Here is a 13,201-nt window from a genome sequence, read left to right on the forward strand (position 1 = left end):
GTTCACTAGTCGTATATTTGTTGTTTATTCAACCATCATGTGAATCCTGTCTAATGTGTTTGGCCAATGTACATCCGTATAGTTCCCTAAGGGTTCAAGCATGGCAGATTTGTTGCAAATTATTTTTAACTTCTCCATACAACTGAGTGAAGCTTGTAAAAATCCAAGCATAAGTGCAGAAACCACTCTCACTCAGATGCTAAGAAGTGATTTTCATTGGTATGGTAAATCTGGCATGTTAAACTAAGCGGTTCAAGTGCCCAAGTGTCCAGGGCACCGCGTGAAGAGTTGATAGATTTCAAGGCAAGTTACAAGAAAATAGGACCCTGGAATAATTGACAAGTAGATTAATGCTGTACATTGCATATGTGAGTTGTGCCTGCTTGATTACTTCCACTATGAAAGTGTTGGTCATATGAATTATCTCCCTCTAGCTCTGAGTCACAACATCACATACTAATATGAGTTGTTAGGAACCAGGGCAGGAAGCAGGCAATAAATGTGACGTTAAGGGCTTGCTCACATCACCATAATTTCCATTCAAGTGCGATCTGACAAAACATCAGATTGCAATCGGTCAATGTTATTCTATGGAGCCGCTCACATGTCTGATTTTTTCCTTGGACTGGGCCAGTCCACCGAAAAAAACTCAGCATGTCTGAGTTTGATTCAATTATCAGATCGCACTCGGCCATGCAACTCAATAAGTGCTAGGAAATCATCAGACTGCTGTCGGATGATATCTAAGTGCAGTCCGATTTCTCCTCACAGGGTGCTCCGATTCTCTCAGCTAGTTAATTGGATCACACTATGCTGACACTCTGAACAATCTCAGACCAGAGTTTCATCAGTATGTCCATTTGCATAATCGCCCTCATTCTCTCAGATGAGAGAATCTACTTTTGTATACCTCTGCCCTAATAGTGGGAGTAATAATGATTTAAAGATATACATGCAATTGTAACGTGGTCACCGTGGGCGAGGTCCTCGTCTCTTCGCCCAGGCACGTTACATGACAGTAGTGGTCCTGGCTGAGTGTGGGTTTGTGCTGTGAGGGTGCCATGCCTATGCAGGTCACATGTAACCGATGTTGCTGGTTTGCCAGGACCAGGTGTTGGACAGTTCAATGAGGGAGACTACCAGTCAAAAATAAACATTTTACTGAGTGGGAAATTTGTAGGAAATATATACAATAGATCGTGGGTACACAGTCTAATAAACGTTTCCTTTACAACTCGAAGCATTTTTGATACTCCTTCTTCTTTTCTTAATTGTTCTCCTTTCTTTACTCTTCCTCTTTACTAGTGTTGAGTCACCCCCGTAGTGTTTGAGTTCGGTTCGTCGAACACCGTCGAACACCGTTAAAACCAATGGCAGGCAAACAAAAACACATAGAAACCCATAGAAAACACATAGAAAACACTTCAAAGGTGTCCAAAAGCTGACAAACTGCTCAGAAGACACAAATAACACATGGAAAAGTGACAAGTACATATAGTCATGCGAAAAGAAAAGAGGTGGAGGAGTAAAAGGAGGGGGAGACACAGATATAGGCATGTCATGCCCTTCTAAAACCAAAAAAGTACGAAGCCGACACGGCCAGTCTGTTCCTGCCCGTGCGACCTCCGTGTCGCCGGATTTGTGCCAAAGCCGCGGTGGACCCTGACGGCCAGCCCCCCTCTCCCAATACTGGTGCCTGTCCGCTGGTGGGTCGAGTGAGCCCCCCTGCGGTGGAGGCAGGTCTAATCTTTTTAATTGAAATTGTCTCTCTAATTTGAATGAGTACACTTTAAATCCTTTTACAAGGATCTATTGAAGGGCAAGTCTCATGCCAGCAGCCGCGGTAATTCAAGCTCCAGTAGCGTCCACTAAAGCTGCTGCAGTTGAAAAGTTTTTATAAGGATCGAGCTGGCCGGTCCACCGCAAGGCGTCCTACCGCCAGTCCCAGCCCCTGTGCCTTGGAGTGCCTCCCCGATGCTCTTCACTGAGTGTCCCGGGGGCCCGAACCATTTCCTTTGAAAAAATTAAGTGTCCAAACTACAGGTGGTGTAGCTTGCTTAACAGCTGGGATAATCCGCTGACTAGCAGACACTGCTACTAGGCACAAAGTATTTCCTGAGCTAGATGCAGTTAAAAATTTGTAACTAGATACTCTCGTTGGATGCTGAGAAAGCATTCCATAGAGTCTTCTGGCACGCCATATATTATTCTCTTAAAATGCTTGGGGTAGGGGTCTAGGGGACTCTTTTATAGGCAAAATCACAGCCCTGTATCGCAATACGTCACCAAGGCTGAAGATAAATGGAACATTTTCATCACCTTTCATAATCACCAAAGGGACAAGGCAGGGATGTCCTTTGTCCCCTCTCTTATACATCCTAGTGACGGAGCACCTGCTCTCATCAATTCGCCATAACCCCAATATTAGGTGGATTGACGTGGGAGGCACCGAGTACAAGTGCTCTGCATTTGCTGATGATGTCCTAGTATATATCACTCAATCACATATATCCATCCCTGCTGTTATGGCTGAAATAGATCACTTTGTTACATGGTCAAATTTTAAAATCAATGCAGCGAAGTCTGAGGCCCTCGATGTCTCCCTCCCCAAATCAATACAGGATTCCAGCCAGTCCAACTTTTCCTTTGCCTGGCCCTCACAGGGTATCAAATACTTAGGAATTCGTGTTCATAGAGACCTCTTCCGTCTAAGTTATCTTAATTTTGGGCCCTTTATTGAACAACTCCATACAGACCACGGTTGGCAAGTTAGAACTGTAAGATTCACTACGTGAACCACTGGTGTTTTGTGGAAAAGCACATGTACACTGTGTTCCAAATTATTATGCAAAAAGTGTTTAGGAGTGATAAGGTAAGAATTTTTTTGTTTGTCTGTTAAACTCATTGATGGTGATAGGTGTCAGGGCTCTTTATATCACTGTAAGCAATTGCAGACACCTGTGCTAATTAGTTTGGCAGGTGTGTCCAATGAAAGGCAAGACTACTTAAGAAGGCTGTCCCACATTATTAAGCAGCCTACATTTTCTGCAAAAATGGGAAAGAAAAAGGATGTGTCGGCTGCTGAGAAGCAACAAATTGTGGAGTGTTTAGGTCAAGGCATGACTACAATCAACATTGCCAAGACACTTCATCCTGATCATCGCACAATCAAGAAGTATGTAGCTGATTCACAGTACACACGTGTGCGTGCTGATAAGGGAAAATTGAGGACTCTTTCCTACAGGTAATTACGTCAGGTTAATAGAGCAGCGGCAAAAAAGCCTTGTCATAGCAGCAGACAAGTTTTTGAAGCTGCTGGTGCCTCCAACGTCTCCCCAACAACAAGATGCAGGGTCCTTCAGAGGTTTGCAGCTGTGCGTAAGCCATCCTGTCGACCTCCTCTATCCACTGTACACAAGCAGAAATGGCTCCAGTGGGCCAAACAATACATGAAGACTGACTTCAAAACTGTTTTGTTCACCGATGAGTGCCGTGCAACGCTCGATGGTCCAGATGGATGGAGTGGAGGATGGCTGGTTGATGGACACCCCATGCAAACACGGCTACGGCGCCAACAAGGAGGAGGTGGAGTAATGTTTTGGGCTGGAATCATGGGGAGAGAGATTGTCGGCCCCTTTAGGATCCCTGAAGGGGTAAAGATGAACTCCATAATGTATGTGGAGTTTCTCAAACAGCACTTCCTGCCATGGTTCAAGAAGAAGAACCGTGTATTCCGCAGCAAGATCATTTTCATGCATGATAATGCACCGTCTCATGCTGCACATAACACATCTGCATCTCTGGCTGATATGGGCATAAAAGGGGACAAACTTATGGTGTGACCCCCATGCTCCCCTGACCTCAACCCCATTGAGAACCTCTGGAGCATCATCAAAAGGAGTGTCTATGATGGCGGGAGGCAGTTCACATCTAAGCAACAGCTCTGGGAGGGTATTCTGTCCTCATGCAAAACAATTGAAGCAGAAACCATCCAAAACCTGACAAATTCAATGGATGAGAGAGTTCAGAAGCTCCTTTCGAACAAGGGGTCCTATGTGCAAATGTAACATCACCTAGAATAAAGTTTTGAGTTGAAAACTGTTTGATTTCAGTTTCTAATAACCTGCTAATGCTTATAATTTCAAAAATGACAATTTTTTTGTTCTTTATTAAAATGAAAAGGTTGATCGAAGAGTGTGGGGGATCTTAGAGTGTGGCAACCCAGTAGTCAGGATTATTTCGAATTCTGACAATCTGAGGGTCATGTTGCAGGTAGTGCAGCAAGAAGGCACTCATGTGTCATGCGCATCTAGGAGCCCCAAAATTATTTTCTGGGCTAGATGCAGCTAAAAATTATTATTAATTTGAAAGCTGGTGGAGCTTAGTATAGATGGCCTATTAGAATCAGTACTGCAAACTGCTACAAGGCCCAAATTATTTTCCAGCCAAGATACAGATAAACATGATTAGTAATTTTAAATCTGGTGGAGTTTAGTATAGATGGCCTAATAGAATCAGTACTGCAAACTGCTACAAGGCCCAAATTATTTTCCAGCCAAGATACAGATAAACATGATTAGTAATTTTAAATCTGGTGGAGCTTAGTATAGATGGCCTAATAGAATCAGTACTGCACACTGCTACAAGGCCTAAATTATTTTCCATACCAAGATACAGATAAACATGATTAGTAATTTTAAATCTGGTGGAGTTTAGTATAGATGGCCTAATAGAATCAGTACTGCACACTGCTACAAGGCCCAAATTATTTTCCAGCCAAGATACAGATAAACATGATTAGTAATTTGAAAGCTTAAAACGGTTGGTGAGGTGATTTTAACAAATCATCAAGCTTTTACTCTCCCCAGGATGACACAGGGGTAGAAAAGTCCTTTCGGATCCATGATTTGTTCATCTTTATGAACGTGAGTCTGTCTACATTATCAGTGGAGAGCCGCGTGCGCTTATCTGTGAGCACACCACCAGCAGCACTGAACACACGTTCAGACAGAGCGCTGGCTGCGGGGCATGACAAGATCTCCAAGGCATAAGTGGCGAGCTCCGGCCATTTATCCAGATTGGAAGCCCAAAAAGAGCAAGGGTCCAGTGACACAGTCATGGCTTCAATGTTTACTTGGAGATACTCCTGTACCATCGTCTCTAGGCGTTGACTATGTGTCAGACTTCTTGTCTCCTGTGGCCTTGCAAAGGATGGGCTAAAAAAGTGGTGAAATGATTCCGCAAAATTGATGTTACCAGCAGATACTGTGTTTCTGTTACGTTTTGATTGCTGAACACTCGACTGTTCCACGGTTGGCAAGTTGGAACTGTTGGAACTGTGAGATTCACTACGTGCACCACTGGTGTTTTGTGGAAAAGCACATGTAAGATTCTGCAACAGTCTCTGCTGATACTCCTGCATGCGCAGGAATAATTTCTGCAAATTTACATTTGTACCAGGGATCTAACAGTGTGGCAACCCAGTAGTCAGGATTATTTCTAATTCTCACAATTCGAGGGTCATGTTGCAGGTAGTGCAGCAAGAAGGCACTCATGTGTCTTGCGCATCCAGGAGCACCAAGTCCCTGTTGTGTTGGTGGCGAGGTAACAATCATGCTTCCTTCCTCTGCCCTCTCCCCCCAACCTCGCACAACAGAAATGTGATCAAGGTCTCCCTCATCTGATGAGTCTTCCATCAGTTCGTCCTCCACTTCTTCCTGGGCTCCTGCACCTTCCTCACTAGTTTGGCTGCTACCATGTGCCCTGGTAAAACCATCTCCCCCACCCTCACATGCCTGCCACCTTGGTGCTGCCGACCATCTGGACCTTGCAGATGTTAGCCCTTCCGCATACAACTCCTCCTCCTCTACTGCCTCCACCTCCTCTTGTGCCACCACCTGACTCCGAATTCTGTTTAACATGTGCTCCAGCATGTAAATCACCGGAATAGTCATGCTGATAATGGCATCGTCAGCACTAAACATCTTCGTCGCCATTTCAAAACTGTGCAGAAGGGTGCATAGGTCCCTGATCTGAGACCACTCCTCCAGCGTGATTTGCCCCACCTCTGGATCTCGTTGGCCCAGGCTATACGTCAGAACATATTGCACCGGGGCTTGTCGGTGCTGCCACAGTCGCTGCAACATGTGCAGAGTTGAATTCCACCAGGTAGGCACATCGCATTTTAGCCGGTGAAGTGGCAGGCCCAACGACTTCTGTAGAGATGTAAGTCGCTGAGCTGTGGGATGCGAATGGCGGAAGTGAGCACACAGCGACCGTGCCCTCTGCACAAGGCCATATAGTCCGGGATAGTGGGCTAAAAATTGCTGGACAACCAGGTTCAACACGTGAGCCATACAAGGCACGTGTTTGACATTGCCCCGGCGAAGGGCTGCACCCAGGTTTGCAGCATTGTCGCACACGGCCTTGCCTGGTTTCAGGTCCAGTGGAGACAACCATTCATGAAACTGGTTCTCCAGAGCTGACCACAACTCCTCAGCTGTGTGACTCACATTTCCCAGACATTTCAAAGTAAAAACCGCCTGATGATGTTGAGTCCTGCTGCCAGCATAGTAAGGAGGTGTGTAGGATCTCTTCAGCGCAGTTAGAAAGCTTGTGGCATGACCAGACAGGCTTTCGGTGCAGGTGGAGGACCGAGAGGAGGTTGAGGAGGCAGAAGGAGTGGAGGAACTTTGAGATAAAGAGGATTGACGCACAACTCGTGGGGACGGCAAGACTTGGACAGCAGCCCCTTGTCCTGCTGTCACCATAGTTACCCAGTGCCCAGTCAGCAACATGTAACGCCCCTGTCAATGCCTACTCGTCCAAGTGTCTGTGGTGAAATGCACCATGTCACACACAGAGTTTCTCAAAGAAGCGGTGATGCTGTGTGCGACATGCTGGTGGAGCGCAGGCACACCTTTCTTTGAGAGGTAGTGTCGACTGGGCATCTGGTACTGGGGCACTGCGACGGACATAAGGTCTCGAAAATCCTCTGTGTCCACCAGGCGGAAAGGCAGCATTTCTGTAGCCAAGAGCTTGCAGATGGTGAAATTCAGCCTCTTAGCTTTCTCATGGCTAGGAGGAAATGGTCTTTTACTTGTCCACATCTGAGGGACCGAGGGCTGGCTGTTGTGCTTAGACGGGGTTGAGAAGGGTGTCCCCGGCAAACTGCCGGTCTGTGAGGAAGATGCAGGCAGACATGTTAGGTTGCCTTGATCCAAAGGTGGTGTTATCGATGTCGGACAGCGCTGAACACCAGCTGGTGTTTCCACCTCCAAAGAAAATGATGACCTGCCAATCATGCTGACTGTTGTGGGTAAAGAGGTGGCAGGTCTGCGTCTCAAAACAGGTGTGACTGCTGTCCCCCCAGTCACAGAGGATGAAGAGGCCGCGGATGCACAAGATGTGGCAGACGGTTGTTGGCCCGGCCGGCTAGGCCGCATTGTAGCACAGTGAGCTTCCCACTGCAACTTATGCTTCATATCCATGTGCCGGTTCATGCATGAAGTACTCAAACTATGTATTTTTTGGCCTCTACTTAGCTTCTGCTGACAAATGTTACAGATAACACGAGTTGGGTTATCCTTATCGATCTGAAAAAATGCCCCGGCTATGCAAGGCTTAGCACCCATGCGACCTGAAGAGCCACCATGACTTGTGGTCAGAGGCAGAGTAGTGTTTGAGGATGCAGTTGTTGACGTGCTTCCAGTACTACGTCTCTGTCCAGGAAGGTGCAACCTGACCTCGTCGTCACTAGCATTCTCCTCCACCTCCTTTGCTGACCTCATCGACTGGCTGACTGTGGGTTGACAGTAAGTGGGATCTCCAACCTCGTCATCATCACCCTGTGTGTTATCACACCCGTCGTCCTCAGAGCCAACCTCTTCCTGCCCTGACAAAAAACTCAAGTTGTCGCTCCAATCAGGTATTTGAGTCTCATCATCATCTTCCTCATTGTCTCCACCAACAGGAGTTACAGTTTGGGAACGAGGGTCTTCATTATGGTCAGAACCTTCTGCGTCTGTTCCTGGATCCGACTCATAAAGATTCTAGGCATCAGTGCAGATCATTTCTTCGTCTGGATTCACAGAAGCTCAGGAGCTGACCTCTGATTCCCAAGCTATAGTATGAGTAAACAGCTCTGCAGACTCAACCATCTGTTCTACCCCATAGTCAGACGGGCAGCTGGAGACTTGGGAGCTGTGAGGAAGCAAGTGCGATTGGGGTGACACCTCGGAGGACTGAAGTATTTGTGATGTTGAAGTTGAGGTGGAGGAGAGCCCACTTAAAGGAGCACTTGATATCCGTTGAAGCACCTGCTGTTTTTGTGCCTCATCTGGAATTTGTAGCGATTGGCGTGGCCATAAGAAAGGGATCTTATCACATTGTCCGCTAAAAGAAGTAGACATCTTAGTTTGGCTGGAAGATGGTCTTTCTTCTGCAGATGTTACTGTTGCTTTAACACCTACCGCACGGACACAACCTTTTTTTCCCTTCCCAACAAGCCTATTCCCCTTTCCACCAGCAGCAGGCCTTTTTCCACTCATTTTGGTGGTTAACTAATTGACAACTCGGTAGTTGTTTGCACAAAAAACAATGGATGGGAACCGAGCAGAGCTGAGTGGCCAAACTGTGGTATTAGCCCAAATTATTGGCTGGGTTAGATGCAGTAAAACAATTTTATTACATACACAGGTGGTGGAGGTTAGTATAGATGGACTAATAGAACAAGTCCCACACATTGCTACAAGCCCAAATATTTTTTTCAGAGATAGATGCAGATAAAAATTATTTTGAATTTGAAACCTGGTGGAGGTTAGAATAGATGGACTAATAGAACAAGTCCCACACACTGCTACAAGCCCAAATATTTTTTCAGAGCTAGATGCAGATAAAAATTATTTTGAATTTGCAACCTGGTGGAGATTAGCATAGATGGACTAATAGAACAAGTCCCACACACTGCTACAAGCCCAAATATTTTTTCAGAGATAGATGCAGATAAAAATTATTTTGAATTTGAAACCTGGTGGAGGTTAGTATAGATGGACTAATAGAACAAGTCCCACACACTGCTACAAGCCCAAATATTTTTTCAGAGCTAGATGCAGATAAAAATTATTTTGAATTTGCAGCGTGGTGGAGGTTAGTATAGATGGACTAATAGAGCAAGTCCTACACACTGCTACAAGCCCAAATATTTTTTCCGAGCCAGATGCAGATAAAAATTATTTTGAATTTGAAACCTGGTGGAGGTTAGTATAGATGGACTAATAGAAAAAGTCCCACAATCTGCTACAAGCCCAAATATTTTTTCAGAGCTAGATGCAGATAAAAATTATTTTGAATTTGCAACCTGGTGGAGGTTAGTATAGATGGACCAATAGAACAAGTCCCACACACTGCTACAAGCCCAAATATTTTTTCAGAGCTAGATTCAGATAAAAATTATTTTGAATTTGAAACCTGGTGGAGGTTAGTATAGATGGACTAATAGAACACGTCCCACACACTGCTACAAGCTCAAATATTTTTTCAGAGCTAGATGCAGATAAAATTTTTTTGAATTTGCAACCTGGTGGAGGTTAGTATAGATGGACTAATAGAACAAGTCCCACACACTGCTTCAAGCCCAAATATTTTTTCAGAGCTAGATGCAGATAAAAATTATTTTGAATTTGAAACCGGGTGGAGGTTAGTATAGATGGACTAATAGAATGATGCTATGCCCAAAAGGTTTTACTTGGCTAGGTGCAGTAAAAAAATTTGTATTCTATACACAGGTGTTGTAGCTTGCAACACAGATAGGCTACTCCACTGACTAACACACACTGCAAGAGGCCAAAAAGGATTTGCTTAGCTAGATTTAGCCAAATGCTGTGAAAAAAACTTGCACAGCACTGGCACTGACCTGCCTGGCAAGAAATTATAGGAACTGATGTAACCTAGCCCTCAAAAGGACTGCAATTACAATTAGTCTTTAGTCCCAACCTATCTATTTAAGAGCACAGATCTGCCTGATAAAAGTCGTAGGAAATTATGTAACCTAGTCCTCAAAAGGACTGCAATCACAACTATTCCCTACTCCCAAGCTATCTGTAGATTTGTGTGAAAATTGGCTTGAAATTAACACTCAAAATATAGCGCACACAGCAACAGCGGTGCCGTCCAACACGCATCTGCAGCAGTGAGAAAATGGTGGCTACGTGGAAAATGGCTGGGTCTTATAGGGCAAGGACATGTGACATACACTGCCAATGACACATGCCCTTGCTTGTGTGTAAAAAAGCAGTTCGCTCCGTGTGTGCGCTGCTGATAGGCTGACAGATTGCACCTCCCCACTGTAAATGCGGGAAAGAGAAAAAAAAATGGAGATCTTCATTATTTCTGCAGAGATCCATCCCCTGCCCCTCCCCCCACCCCGCTGTACACTCAAACTGCGTATTAACATTAATTTTCAGCATTACTGAGAAAAAATACAGTTATGATTTTGGTGCACGAACAGTTATCGAACATAACCTCGAACAGCCGGATTTTTTTTAAATTGTTTGTGTTTGCCGAACGGCTCGAACACCGCCCAAAACAGCTCGAATTTGAGATTGGCGAACAGTTTGAGTCGAGCACCGCTCATCTCTACTCTTTACTTTGTCTAATTGTCCTCTGTTTCCACAGTTTCTCACTATTTCATCTCAACCCAGCTTGACTCTACAGTCCTATTTAGCAAGAGTCCTTTATTTGTCATGTAGTTCCGCATCTGGAATGCCCAACCTGGACTTTCTACTCTTCTTACGTACTCAGTCCTGTCTAGGCCCATTACCTTCAAGAGTTATAAACTTTGAACCTTTCTGCTAGGTGTCCTCTCCCTGGACGCATCTCCAATTGATCACTCTGTCTCTTACTCATTTCTGCTCCCGATCTCATCATCTGTTTCCTTTGGTCTCCTCTCACTTTAGGGACATTCCAGAATGCAGCACTACTCACAATGGACCTCAGATCCTCTTTCTATGCACTTCAGGCCCTATCTGACTTCCTAACAGAAAATTGACACTTTTCTTTAACTCATCCTCTCCCTCTTTGGGCTAGTCCCAAACATTAACTCTCACTATGCCTACTGTAAAACTACACACACTATCATTATTACTAACACCTTTACTGCACATCACAAATCAGATTACATATCACATTTCACATTACATTGCATAACATTTAACTTGTTTCTCCAAGCTGGAAACGTCGGCAGCATGTCCGTCTCCTTATACAATACAAGATCTGATACAGGAAAGAAGTTGAGATAGCGGGATCACCCGATGTGGATGACAATCTCAGATGCAGTAAACAATATTGATGGCGTGTAAATTACAAAGTTTGCAAGAAGGCACATTTTAAATAAAAGTTATTCTGGAAAACCCCTTTAAATTAAATCTCATATTTGTTCAAATGAGAATGTATCCTGGGCCGTTTTTTCCCTTTAATCTGTATTTAATGTGTGAACTAAGCTAATATGAGCGATCTTAGCTCTGTATTTACATAATGAGTCATCAATACGCCGTGTATTAAATATAACATTTGCTGTGCTTTGGAGAAGAAATAAAATGGGCTTGGATTGTTTGAGCTTCGTATTCATTAGCTGCAGTGTGGGCTTCAATCATGACTTGAGCCTGTGTTTGCTTTAATCTCTTAGACTTAGAAATGGAATAAAGTCTAATTTGTCCTTCCTGTTGTCAGTGGCAGAAAGCTTGTATGTACTTCACAATATTATTCCTGATAGGCCGAGGCAGCTGAAATGCAGAGCCTCATTTGGCTGTGAACAGCTGGATACCTGTGCGGTACAGACCACACAGCAAGTCAACTGAAGGACTGAGTCATATCTGGAGCAGATACCACCTAACCTTCTCTGCCATGCAGTCTGTGAAGAAAGATATAAGCCGTCCACCTCAAGTAATCCGTACCCTATTCACAGCCATGCTAATCAAAACACACATTATGTTCAGACAAAACAATTAAATCAGCTGTACGAGCGACACGGCCGCTTTATTATACGCCACGTTTCAACATTCTCATACTTTTTAGCTGAATCAAAACATTTCCTCTCTATGCAAACAACTGCATTCATTTTCCATGTAGATGATTCAAAGAGAACACTTACAACTTAAATATTAATTGAATGAATTCCTGCATAGCGAAGATCATATTAATTAATTTATTTTTAATCTGTGCTGACATACCATAGTTAACAATAGTGCTCAGGAGATCTGTTCATCCATCTAATTTGCCTAGAGGTATAGGGAAAAGAAGAAAGTTCTTTACCTGCTGGGATATACTCCACAAACAGGAGAGCAGAACTTAAAAGCCACGTGTGAAAGAGGTCTAAGACTGTGTATGGGAGAAGCTTTGTAAGGCCACATTCACACGTTCAGTATTTGGTCAGTATTTTACATCAGTATTTCTAAGCCAAAACCAGGAGATGAACAATCAGAGAAAAAGTATAATAGAATCACGTCACCACTTCTGTATTTTTTCCCACTCTTGGTTTTTCCTTAGTGAGGTAAAAAACTGACCAAACACTCCACATGTGCATGTGGCCTTATATGCCCTTGTTAGGCTAGGGTCACATGAGAGTATATTCTCTCATTGGAGAGAATCGGGTCAATTATGTAAATGACACTCTGGTAAAACTCTGATCAGAGTTTGATCAGAGTGTGATCATAGTGTGATCCGATTCTCTAGGATGGGGAGGAGATGGAGGAAAAAAATTCTCCCACCTTCTCAATTGGGCCAGTCCGTGAAAATCAGACTGCACTCCAATGTCATTCAAGTGCAGCCTGATGGTTTCCACAGACTCATTGACTTGCATGGCCAAGTGCGATCCAAATATCACATCAAACTCAGGTATATAGCAATTTTTTCCTCAGAATGGCTCAGTCTAAGGAAAAAATGTGACATGTACATGGCCCCATAGCATAGCATTGGTTTGGGTGTGAGCCAATGTTTTTTTCAGATTGCACTCGGTTTTCTGCTCCTGTCCTTAATGTGAATAATTTGCATGGATTATAGACACCTATTCAATTATAGAATCGGATAATATTGCCTTAAAAGGCTCATCCAAACTCTAAAACATTGTTTTAATGTGTCTCAAAGAGAAACAAGATGAAACTTACTAAAATTCTTTAATTAAGAAAGATGCTGTTATAGAGATATT

This window comes from Phyllobates terribilis, unplaced genomic scaffold, assembly GCF_046119375.1.
Source record: "Phyllobates terribilis strain yellow unplaced genomic scaffold, ASM4611937v1 Scaffold_3__8_contigs__length_932513732, whole genome shotgun sequence".
Taxonomy (NCBI): Eukaryota; Metazoa; Chordata; class Amphibia; order Anura; family Dendrobatidae; genus Phyllobates; species Phyllobates terribilis.